Source organism: Penaeus monodon, chromosome 14 (assembly GCF_015228065.2).
Source record: "Penaeus monodon isolate SGIC_2016 chromosome 14, NSTDA_Pmon_1, whole genome shotgun sequence".
In the NCBI taxonomy this organism is placed as follows: domain Eukaryota; kingdom Metazoa; phylum Arthropoda; class Malacostraca; order Decapoda; family Penaeidae; genus Penaeus; species Penaeus monodon.
Genome location: NC_051399.1, coordinates 1,218,788 through 1,231,287, shown reverse-complemented (window position 1 = coordinate 1,231,287; position 12,500 = coordinate 1,218,788). Strand labels below are relative to the sequence as shown.

Genomic DNA, 12,500 nt, shown 5'->3' with positions numbered 1-12,500 from the left:
ATCACATTGATAATACTGAGACTAACAGTAGTAGGGATAATGCTAATAATATTAGTATCAGTAGTAATAACAACTTTTCCATTTTCCTTTCAGCGCCCAAATGTTGCCTGTGCTCGTAGCGATGGCGGTTCTGGCGCCGGCGGGCGTGGCGGATCGCGACGCCGCGCCCGCGGTGGCGGTGGCCCCTTCGCCAAGCCAGGCCCTGGGGGAACTCAGGCTCAAGTTTGTACTAAAAGGAGGAAAGAAGGTGAGAGGGAGGGAGGAAGAAAGAAAGAAGGAAGGAATGAGAGAGAGAGAGAGAGAGAGAGAGAGAGAGAGAGAGGAGAGAGAGAGAGAGAGAGAGAGAGAGAGAGAGAGAGGGAGATAGATAGATAGATATAGATAGATAGATAGATAGATAAAGGAGAGAGAGAGAGAGAGAAGAGAGAGAGAAAGAGAGAGAGAGAGAGAGAGGAGAAGAAGATAGATAGATAGATAGATAGAGATGAGAGAGAGAGAGAGAGAGGAGAGAGAGAGAGGGAGATAGAGAGAGAGAGAGAGAGAGATAGATAGATAGAGAGAGAGATAGAGAGAGAGATAGATGAAGAAGATAGATAGATAGATAGATAGATAGATAGAGATAGATAGAGAGAGAGAGAGGGAGATAGATAGATAGATAGATAGATAGATAGAGAGAGAGAGAGAGAGAGGGAGATAGATAGATAGATAGATAGATAGATAGATAGAGAGAGAGAGAGAGAGAGAGAGAGAGAGAGAGAGAAACTAAGAGTCATAAAATGAAACATTCATTCATCCTCCACCTTGGAATTACAAAAACCCAGATTTATGACTATCCCTAACAAAACTCTACTTTTCTCTGACATAAAAACAAACAAACTTGAACTGTCAACCTTTGCTTGTTGATATTCGCCTTTTAGATCTGAGCCATACTTACAGTGCGTACAGTAGAGCTACACGACCTTAGATGTCTAGCACATTTGTTTTGCCATTAACCATTCACAATTAACCATTCTGTTATTTCATGTCAGTTTCCCAGAGGAGCTCGCAAACTTAGACAGGATGCAGACTGGTAGATTGTGCTCTTTTACGTAAAAAAGAAAAGAAAAGTGCACTATTCTCATAGGGAAAGATATTCAAGTTGGGCGAAAATGAATGATTTCCAGCAACATTGTGTGATCGAGATAAAATCACTCGAAAGACAAATGGTTTCCTGAAGTCTCCCGCTAAAACAAAGCAGAAATTATAATTATTGGTCTTTGAAGAAAGTAACTACCATTTGTTTATATAAAAAAAAATCTTCATTTAAGGACACCAGTCTTTTCTTTACATTTTGCTTAGAGTTTTGGAAACAGGGATACAGACAGTCTGTAATATTCATCCTTATATTCCCTTAACTCTTACCTCACAAATTTGTTTTGAAATCTATGCAGTGTAGAAACTTACAGAGAAAAATGTAGTAAGCAGGAAGGAAACAGAGGGAAAAATGATGCAAAGTATACAATTTTTCAGAAACGTTGCAGGTTATAGGTATACATAATTGTGCACATAAATAAGTGAATAGTCAGGAGGTATATCTAGTAAACTACCGAAAGGCTTCAAAAGATAATTCCAGACTTGGCATTAGATATTCAATTACCTTCCGGAATGTGTTTTATAGACAATCTTTCTGGAAATGAATCGAGACCAAATTCATAGTGCTGGACAAAAAATGTAGCCTCTCCCATGTAAATAAACACAAACGGCAGAAAAAGTCACTTGCGAACTTGCGTTTGTTTGTAGCCCTGAAATTTGACCAGGAGGGGAAGTTGCAGCTGAGATTCGTCCTTCATCCAGGCTCGGTCGTGACAGGTGTTCCCTTGCTTATTTCATTGCGGAGGAAGAGATGCACGTGTTTTTGCATAGAAAATGGGGATCGGTTCCTAATGCTCGGATATGAGAACAGAACCCACGGACTCTGGTCAGACCTGGTCAGACTTTTTATTGTCTCTCTCTCTCTCTCTCTCTCTCTCTCTCTCTCTCTCTCTCTCTCTTGTCATACAAACTTCGTGTTACAGCACGATGGTTATTACCGTTGCGATTGAAGATCATCGAGTCACGATTTTCACGATCTGTTTTGTTAAGCGCTCCTTGATGTGTCTGACCGGCTAGTCACCTCAGCATATCCCCCACAGGACCCGGTGAGGGCAGAGAGTTGGGAGGGCGTGCGGGACGGGTCCGAGATGACCCTGACTTGCCTCCAAGTGCGTTTCGACCTCTCTGCCATGGGCGTCGTTCTGGGCCCAGAGGAGCTGTACGGCAATGAGGACTGTCTCTACTTCAACGTGTTCACGCCAAAAGTAAGTAGGGGATGTACCGGTTATATAACATAGAAAGACTGCATCTTTGTAGTACAAACTCGGCATCATGGGTGAGTGGTAAAAAAATGTAGCTTCAGTTATATGTGATTTCAGTTCAGATTCCCGTGTAGATATAATTTTTTTTTTTTCATTTTGTGACGTCTTTCTGTTGTCTTTCCTCCTAGGGATTTGTGGAAATCTTCGTTTCTCGTTTCTCTTGTCCACGGAGGATGAAGTGATGCCGGGAAACTTCAGGATGAAGGACCAGGTCATGGCCCTCCGCTGGGTGCAGGACATCCACAGCTTCGGGGACGACGCCGACAGGGTCACCATCTTCGGGGAGAGCGCGGGGGGCGCCTCCTTCCACCTGAACATGCTGTCGCCCAGGTCAAAAGTGGAGTTATTCACCATAATAATTATAATAATTATCATAATGATAATGATTATAGTCATGATCATAATCATAATCAACACTATAATAGTACGGTATAACCTTTATAAAAAACATTGTTTTTGTGCTATGGTTGTTTTATTTTCAACTCAAATAGTCTGTCATTTACACCAATGATGTGAACTGACATTTACATTACAATATCTTACCATACACACACAAACTGCATAAAAAAATATGTTTTCATTTCTCATTAGGTCTCTTCTCATGCGCCATCATGCATTCTGGGTCAGCCTTGGCGCCGTGAGCTTACAGAGAGCAGTTCAGATCTGTGACGGAGGAAGTGTGCGAATCCGTCGGCTGCGCAGAAGGCCTCGACAGCCAGGAGATTCTTGCTTGTTTCCAACAGGTTGGCCGCCAGTCTCCAGGATTTTATGGTAAACAGAAAACACTCTTTGAGGGAGCATATTGCATTAAAAAGGGTGATAGTTATGGCCCGTGATATCTCTTATCAGTCACTATCCCTGACATGCAAATTTATCACTTTTACTGTAATCCTCAGAAATGATTCCTCTTGCCTGTAGTACCCTCGCAATGACGGCGCTTTCCTGCCCGATGATCCCGCGCGTCTGACGCGTGACGGAGAGTTCCATCACGTGAATATTATGTCTGGCATCACAAGAGACGACGGGGCTCTTATGACACAACGTTAGTTTCGTTCTGGTGTTTCGGTACATAAAAATACAAAAACAAACAAACAAACAAGGAATTCAAAAGGTAAATATAGTGTAAAAAGATTAGACTGAATAATTTATGATAATTGGTCTTCTGGGAAAATCACTGTGTATTGTTTTTTGGTCTCTCTACTAGCACTGAAGACCTGCTTGACGCCCTACGAGAGAACTCCGTCGTCGGCCCCATCGGCATGGCGGTCGGACCCGAAGGTCCAGATCCTGTAGAATTTATTACCAGCATTATCTTGGCGACCTGACCTTTGATCTAGACCGCATGGGAGACTTCACTCGGGTAATCACAGAAGTTTTTTTACTCTCTGTGCTAATGTACTTTATTTGCATTGTTATTATTGTTATGGTGTACCAGTTACTCCCCCTGCTTCTCCCTCGCCATTCAACTTATTTTTTTCTTTTGACCACTGAACATTGTATTCTTATTTCAGTCATGCTCATATTTTATTGGGAATTTTATATTCAGGATACATTTACCTTAGAGTTACAACTCCATGTTTTATTTTTGGGTCGTGGCACTGGATACACAAAGTTGCATTGTGACATATCCAACTTTTAAACGTTTTACATAACAGTAACTTTTCTTTTCAAAAAGATATCTAGCTCTCTTACCAGTGTTATTGAAGTAAATAGATCTATGTGAACCATGATCTCTTCTGTTCAAAAAGATCTCTAACTCTCTCACCAGAGTTGTTCAAGGAAACAAATCTCAAAAAGAAAAAAGAAAACTATGCGAACCATGATCTTCATCAATCCCTTACCATTACAATACCAAAATACATCCCTTATACACAACCAAGCTTCAATCTGCAGTTGAGGACTGGTTCGCGCCCCGCCCAGGTGCGAGAAGTTGCAATTGTCGCCCAGAGGTTACTGCTGTGGCTGGGTAAGGACTAGGTTCAGCCGAGTCAGCACCAGGTGACACACGTGAGCGAGTCAGCATTAGTCGACACAGGACGGGCTCCCCTCATGGCATAGCCCGGGCTTATCCTTATCCTTATCCTATCGACTGCCAATGTCACTGGCTACATATTCTTTAGCATTCAATGAATATGTAAGAACTGTCGACTTTCTGCATTTAGATACAAACTAAGATGTGATTGTATTCTCAAAATACATACCATGCGAAATTTCCTATTCATACTTCAAATAAATTTTACTTATAAGTCTGAAAAGTCTGCACATCATTCCACGATTTGGAAAACTTCTTGACATTTTTTTGCAAAGGCGAGCACCCTCTCAAACACTCATGAGTCAACCTTGTTTGCCCAGTTTGGGGTTTCCAACATTACTATTAGTCAGCTGGAATGGACGCTCATCTCTAATTTATTGTAATTTATTATTAGAATTTAAATGATACAATATATATCAGAAACCTCTTTTGAGGTCAATGAACAAAACTAAAACGAACATACAAAGTAATTATGTTTCCATTGTTGTGATATCAAGAATCTCAGCCCTCTCAGATTTTGAGACTTCCCCCAACCATGTTCCAGAGAGGATATTTCTGATGACAGTGGTCTTGATATGCATAATTGGAATACCCTGATTATTATGGTTTCCAGCTTTTAACCACAGTTTTGCGAAAAAAAAACCTCTGGTAACATATCGAAAAAAATCCTTTTTGAAAAATGACATTCTATAAACATTAAAATTGTCCGAATAAAATATTGACTAGAATACTGCAGTAATATCAGCCACTGAATAATTTTAGTTGTCTATAATGGATGTACTTTAGTAGTGTGATAATAAGGAATTGATTGCGATCATGGTTCGCATAGCTTTTTGTTAATGAGTTAAAGATGTTTAACACAGTATTAGTTGTACTTTTCATCACACGAACATATGTTCACACACACAACTTTTGGCATAATTACATCACTCACACAAATACCATCACTCTGATTCCCTCCTCCCTCTCTCCTCAGTAACCCGACCCCCAACGACGCCCTGGGCTTCAAGTGGCAGGCGGCGATCGAGGACGACCTCCGCTATCTCGCCCTCACGCCCTCGCCCGCCATGGAGGCCGACAAGCGACAGGAGGTGAGTGACCTCATGCGCATAATTACCTAGAATATTATGCACTGCAATATATCTACTGACCTATTCAATATCTATAACAAAATATAAGATAATTTAACCCATCAACTAGCGACAGGAACACAGAATATACATATACATATCTCATCATATTGAAAATCCAGAATCAAACATTTTAAGATTTGAAATTCTACTGAATACTTTTAGACAGACAAATTAAAATACATGCAAGCCTCCACTGCCACCCTGAATAACAGAATTAACACCGATTTATTCCCGATTTTTATTTATTTACTCATTTACTGTGTGTGTTCTCTTCGTCTCTCAAAGAAGATCCATGTATTAAATTTCAACTTCATTGATTTTATTTTTGTGTATTTCTTTCTTGTCTCAGGTGCGGAATTTCCACGCTTCTTTGCCAACAAAAAGGACCACGTCCTCCATCCTGAACGCATCGTCTCGGGGAAGAAATCCTCGCCACGTCCTTCCCAGGATGAGCTGTAACTCCTTTGCGTGTAGTATTCAGTCATTACAATCATTTAGTCATTCTTAATAACAGTGAAAGGCTGTGAACATTTTTATTCAGGATATATATGTATTTCTGTAAATGTATTTCTTCAGGAAACACTCTTTTTGCGAATGTTATGAATCCTGATAAGAATTTGATGAGGACAAAAGTTACCATGTGTTTGTTATCCTTGTCACCTTTTTCACAGATTTTTGATGTGCTGTGATCAAATGCAACAAAATAAATAAAAATCATTATTAATGTAAACAACATAAGTGCAAAAATAGAAATTATTATACATTTTCTACTGATGACCTGAACACTCCCGCATGCCGGTCTGCCTGCCGTGAATACTAGAGGATTCTTTGTCTTCCCTTACGGGGGTTGGGCACGGCAGCCCACAGGGAGGGGTCGCAGGGGGCACAGTCCTCTGCAATTTCCCTCGTGTCATTCATGGCCTCCCCTACTATCAGAGCCTTGGATATGGGGTTTGTGGGATTCCGCGGCAAGTACCCTGCAAATTTATGTAGTAGAGAGCGAGAGGAATCCATCGATACCAAACTCGTCATGGCCGGTCATGCGTAGATATCCTGAATAATTGCCCAATCTAAAAACTATTTAAGTTTGCTAGCTTAAATAGGTTCCCTTTAGAAAATGTAACAGTTCCCCCTTGATATATTCCTGTTTCTATTACAAATAACTTCATATTCTTTGGTTTCCGCAATTTCTTCCTATCTTTCATAAAATCGGTGAAATCCCTTCCTCTAAGAATGTTAACTTGTTTGCTTACCAAGCAGATGAGGCAGAAATATATCTTCACTAAATAATGACAATAACAAAAAAAAAAAAAGTTCATTTGACCCGCTCGTCAAAAAATTATTATTTTTTTTACTTTCTACCGAAACTTGGTGCATTTTTCACATTCTGTCATTTCTCTTGGCTTTCTTTAGCTCGCCCTGGCGCTGCATTGTATCTAATCGAGAGGCACTTACTTGGCTAGAAGTCAAATAAATCTTTCAACTTTGTCCTAGGCTAATATCGCCATCAGCATATCTTATCTTTATCCTTATGATGCGTTAGTCTCGCTATCAACATGTGTGTGTGTGTGTGTGTGTGTGTGTGTGTGTGTGTGTGTGTGTGTGTGTGTGTGTGTGTGTGTGTGTGTGTGTGTGTAAAGAGAGAGAGGGAGAGAGAGGGAGAGGGATATAGAGGGATATAGAGATAGATAGATAGATAGATAGATAGATAGATAGATAGATAGATAGAGAGAGAGATTCTGGTCAGCAACTTGGCCCAAAATGTGAGGGCAACAGACAAAAAACATCAGCAAGAAAACCATCATGCTGGCGTCCCCACCACCATGTGCATGACCAATAGAAGAGGAAGACCTTCCGTCTCGTTCTGACTACTGTATCACACCTTCCTCATAATGTGTATTGCATGTCAACTGTATTTACCTTTTAAAGGGGTTGATGATGGGTAGCGCGGGGTAAGGGACATGCGACAATAGTTGATGACTAACACTTACCCAAATGTAGCTTCATAGATGGGTCGTCAGGTCGTGAGGTTCTCCGAAGGTATAGCCTGTCTTTAACTGGTGACAAAGATCTTGGTTGTAAGATGGGACATTCTGAGTATTGTATTGCATTATCCTAAGTATTGAATCATCCTAAGGGATTAGTTATGTATTAGTGTTGTATTATCCTTATCAGTATTTTATCCTTCTAAGAGATGAGTTATGGTTAGGGTTCGCACAGGTTCCATTACAAATTTGAGTACCTTTAACAAGCACTACCATTCATGCTGATTGGGCCGAGATGTTCTCTCGTAGGGCGTCGAGCAGTTATTTGCGAGCTAACATGGCTACAGTGGAGATGAAAATACGATCCGCTTTAATCTTCCATGAGCGATACTTACAATCTTTCTTGAAAACAGGTCATTTTTTCAGTCGGATTTTCTTTTTGGATTCAGTATATGTATATGATACCAGAAGGAATACTAAACGTTGTGTTACAATGGCTCCATCGTCTCGTGTGCTCCCAGCCATAAGATTCACGTGGTGGAACTCGCCATCACGTTAAGCGGGATCGTCGGGCAGGAAATCGCCGTCGGAGCAAGGTGCAGTTGCCAAAGGCAAGAGGAACCATTTCTGGGGCAGCACATCATAAACTTGTTATTAAGAAAAATCACATGCTAGTAGTTTTATCAAAGACACCATATATCTTGATGAAAAATATACAGTTGACATGAGAATGTTTTTAGCTTGCCATGGTATCCTGAAGACTGGCGGCCAATTTGCGACCATCCGGCTGCTGGAGAGAAGCGAGGATCTCCTGGCTGTCGTGACATTCTGCGCAGCCGACGGATTTACTCACTTCCTCCGTCGCAGATCTGAACTGCTCTCGGTGAGCCCACGGCGATATGGCTGTTCCTGAATGCATGGTGGCGCGAGAGAAGAGGCCTAACGAGAGAGGGAGAAAGCTTGTCACTTTGTTTCTTTATGCAGAAATATACAAAATACGGGTAAGTAGTATCCGTTCATGTCGCTTGCATAAACGTCTGAATGCGTTAGCGGAAAATATTATGATCTTTAAGAGTCGGCTGTATTTTTTTGAATGATTTGGCCTAAGCGATTCACCTGTAATAATCTACCTTAAAATGCTGAAATGATTATCGCTTCTTTTGTCTGAACAGGAAATTCAAGGATCTAATTTTAGAGTCTTTTACAGAACATGTGAAAGAGGATCTGTCTTCAATATTCTCCCGGAATGTTTATTGCTATTGAGGTTTTTACTGAATTAGGTCTCCTAAATTATTTCGTATGAGAAAATCCATTTCTTATGCTATTTGTACAAGTGTTTGCTTTTCCTGCTGGAACAGGTACGGTGCCTACCTAATAATATTGAATAATAATAACAGTGACTGATAATGATATAATGATAATGGAAATAATTTTGTTGCTGATGCTGTTGCCTCAGATGTTTATGATGATGAGGATAACGAAAATAACGAATATGCTGATGCTTCTGCTGACCACGATGACGATGACGACGATCATAATCATTAGTGTTATTATCATTATGATAACGATAAGGATGATGATGATAAGAATGACTGTGTATGACCTTGGGGTCATCCTTTGACTTGGGCGACAGCATGTGCAGGCGGACGGAGGCGCCCCCCGCGCTCTCCCCGAAGATGGTGACCCTGTCGGCGAAGCTGTGGATGTTGTCCTGCACCCAGCGGAGGGCCATGACCTGGTCCTTCATCCCGAAGTTGTCCGGCATCACCTCATCCTCCGTGGACAAGAACAGTTCCATAACTCCACAGGGGATGAACACCAGAAAATGAATTTGTGAGAAAGAAAGAAAAAGAAAAATAAATAAAGAAAAACATTAAAAACGTTATACACGGGAATCTGAACTGAAATCACATATGACTGAAGCTACATTTTTCCACCACTCACCCGTGATGCCGAGTCTGTACTGCACAACTACCAGCACAATGTCGTGGTTCATGAGGACGTGAGGCAAGTACTCGCAGGCGCCGCCGGCGAAGAATCCTTACCCGCGAGTCTCTCGACAGGCTCCATTCTCTATTAGAATCATATTAAAAGGATAGAAAGGATAATAAGAAAATAAATTAAATCCTTAATTGCTCTTGAAAGAATTGAATTGAAAGAAAGAAAGAAAAACAGACAGGACAACGATTTAGTCATTGAATGTTATAAAGCAGGTACACCCCTGAAGTGCAAGGCAAGGCGGGGGCATCTTGGATCCGTCCCGCACGCCCAGCTCTCCGCCCTCACCGGGTCCTGTGAGCGAAGTGCTGAGAACGGACTCTCCTGATGGACTACTAGTTTTCTTTTTTCATATAACCCTAATATTCTTTCAGTCTATTCTTCTGTGTTGCTATGTTTAGATCTGCTTACAAATCTTTCTGTCTTCATAAAGATATAGATAGTTATTACAGAATATAGATTATACCATTGGGATTAATGCTGACTTTAAGCTGCTTAAGGGAAGAAGAAGAAGAAGAAAGAGGAGGTGGAGGAGAATGAGGTGGAGGAGAAGGATGAGGATGAGGAGGGTGAGGAGGAGGTGGAGGAGGAGAAGGAGGAGGAGGAGAAGGAGGAGAAGGACAAGGACGAAGAGGAGGAGAAGGAGAAGGAGAAGGAGAAGAAGAAGGCGAAGAAGGAGGGGGAGGAGGAGGAGAGGAAGGAGAAGAAGAAGAAAAAAATTATCCTTTTATATAGAAGGAGGTAGAAAGTTAAAACCAGAAAGAGAGTCAGAGTTGTTAGGGAAAGGAGAGGGAGAGAGAGTGGGAAAGGTAGAATAAGAATGAGAATGAAACGAGAATGAAATATAAATGCTTATGCTATTATGTTATTATGTTATAGAACTTTTACCCTTATTTTTTACATTTATGTCTTATGTACTCTGTATCTTCATGTTTTCCTCTACCATACTTTATCATGAAATGTAATCTGTTTTATAATGGATATCAGCAATTGTTATTTACCCTCTTGTTTTTAATTCCTGTATTACAGCCATGTATATAATTAAATAGATGAACAAATATTCATGGACTGATTACTAATCTGATAAATAAAAGGAAAGGTATCGTAGCAGGGATACTTTGTGATGATATATGGGATATGTTATAAGCATGGTGCGTCATATGAGTAAAGGGCAAACACTATTTACGTAACAGGTTGTGTGAAGCCGATAACATGTGCTGTTCAGGGCAATTCTTGAGTAATATGAAATTCTTCATCTTCAAGTACAGGAACTATAGGAAATTGTTTATTCCTTCTTTTTGAGTGATAATGTCTAGATCATAAAAGTATATTTCGCTTTAGTACATGATTTAATGGCACCTGTATATCTTGAGCGTCCTATCATCAGGGTGTCATCTCCGCCCAATGTTAAAATTTTACTCTGGGAGAATAATGTACTTTTCTTTGTCACAATGCTAAATACATAACACCCTCCTAATATGGTTCGCATCTTGCCTAGTTTGGAGAAAGGAATGGAAAAGACACCAAAGGGAATGAAACTTTTATATGTAGTCACTCTCTCTCTCTCGTTCCTTTCCTCATTGCCCAACCTTGAGCCTAAGTTCCCCCCTGGCGAAGGAGACGCCGTAGTAAGCGTGGAATTCTCTACCCTTCGTGGAGGTCTCCGTCACGCCCCCCCGCCGCCACTGCCATCACGGGCGCGGCGTCGCGATCCGCCACGCCCACCACGCCCGCCGGCGCCAGAACCGCCATCGCTACGAGCACAGGCACCTGGAAATAATATGGAGAAGATATTAATACTGTCACATACTACATGGATGGATCGGTCGATCCCTTGATCCCTTGGCGACGGCTTCGCAGCAAGGGATGCCACAAAATCCATGAGGGTAACAGACAACGCCTCCTCGCTACAGGCAGAGGCATTTGCTATCATGGGAGCCCTAGGCCACGCGTCCGTGAGGGAAGGACACGTGGTCATACATATAGACTCCAGAGGAGCCATCGACTGTCTTCAGCAGCGCTCACCCAATGACAATATCTACCTTCTGACTACTATCCTCACAATGGCAGAGAGGATTCTTGCACAGGGTAGAAGAATGATCATAAACGGGGTTCCCAGTCACACTGGGATCAGAGGGAATGAGCCCCTTAATCCCATGATTATACATCCAAGCCGAAAATTATTATCATTGATGTGATCCATGAAGGGGAGACGAAGAAGTGGCTTATGATTCGTTGTTTTCTGAAATTACTTTAAGGAAAGATACCTTAGCGAGATTACAAGAGCTTGTCTGATATTTTGTTTTGTACCAATTTTGACATCGCATTCAGGGTTACCAAGCGGAGGACAACAATAATGTTCTCGGAAATGCTATCCTCTATCTATGCTGGCTGTGTAACCTTCTATCGATTCTCGAATCTTCTTGTTGATCACCAGCAACATTATGTAAATTAATGAACGAAAATAAAATTACCCGTAAATAATTAAAGGGACGCTATTTTAAATTCTTCTTCATTCTACTTCATCTTCTTATGTTTCATTAATTTCTCTCTTTTTTTCCTCGTCCTATAATTCCACCTACACCGTCTTTCTAGAAAATTCCAGGCCACATCTTCTGTGTTCATATTTAAGCAGACACATAATCCCACACACAAACGTACAGACGTACATCATACATATTCACAAGAACACACCGACGTACATACACATTTTTTTTCTATTTGTGGCTGTGAAAATACTACTATTCTTAGCTCTTGAGGATGCCCGAATTTTCAAAAGTTATTAACTTTTGATATGAAAGCCACATTCATCATGGTCACATTTCTTTACGCAGGAATTCAGAGAAATAGTAACCAATATAATATATTTATATAACAACGATTATTCGTATTGAGTAGAGATAAATTCAAAGTAACTATGGAAAGCAATCAAGAACGAGATATATCTTTCACAAGACTG

At 40.9% G+C, this 12,500-nt stretch overlaps 1 long non-coding RNA gene and 1 pseudogene across 1 annotated transcript; one reads left to right on the top strand and one right to left on the bottom strand.

Annotated features, from left to right (window-relative positions):
- The first annotated feature begins 3,607 nt into the window (after positions 1-3,607).
- On the top strand, positions 3,608-6,194 carry LOC119580771. Its single transcript, XR_005229393.1, has 3 exons — positions 3,608-3,753; positions 5,402-5,516; positions 5,908-6,194. It is a non-coding gene; the product is annotated as an uncharacterized LOC119580771 (long non-coding RNA).
- Positions 6,195-7,819: 1,625 nt separating this feature from the next.
- LOC119581225 lies at positions 7,820-12,352 on the bottom strand (annotated as a pseudogene).
- Positions 12,353-12,500: the final 148 nt, after the last annotated feature.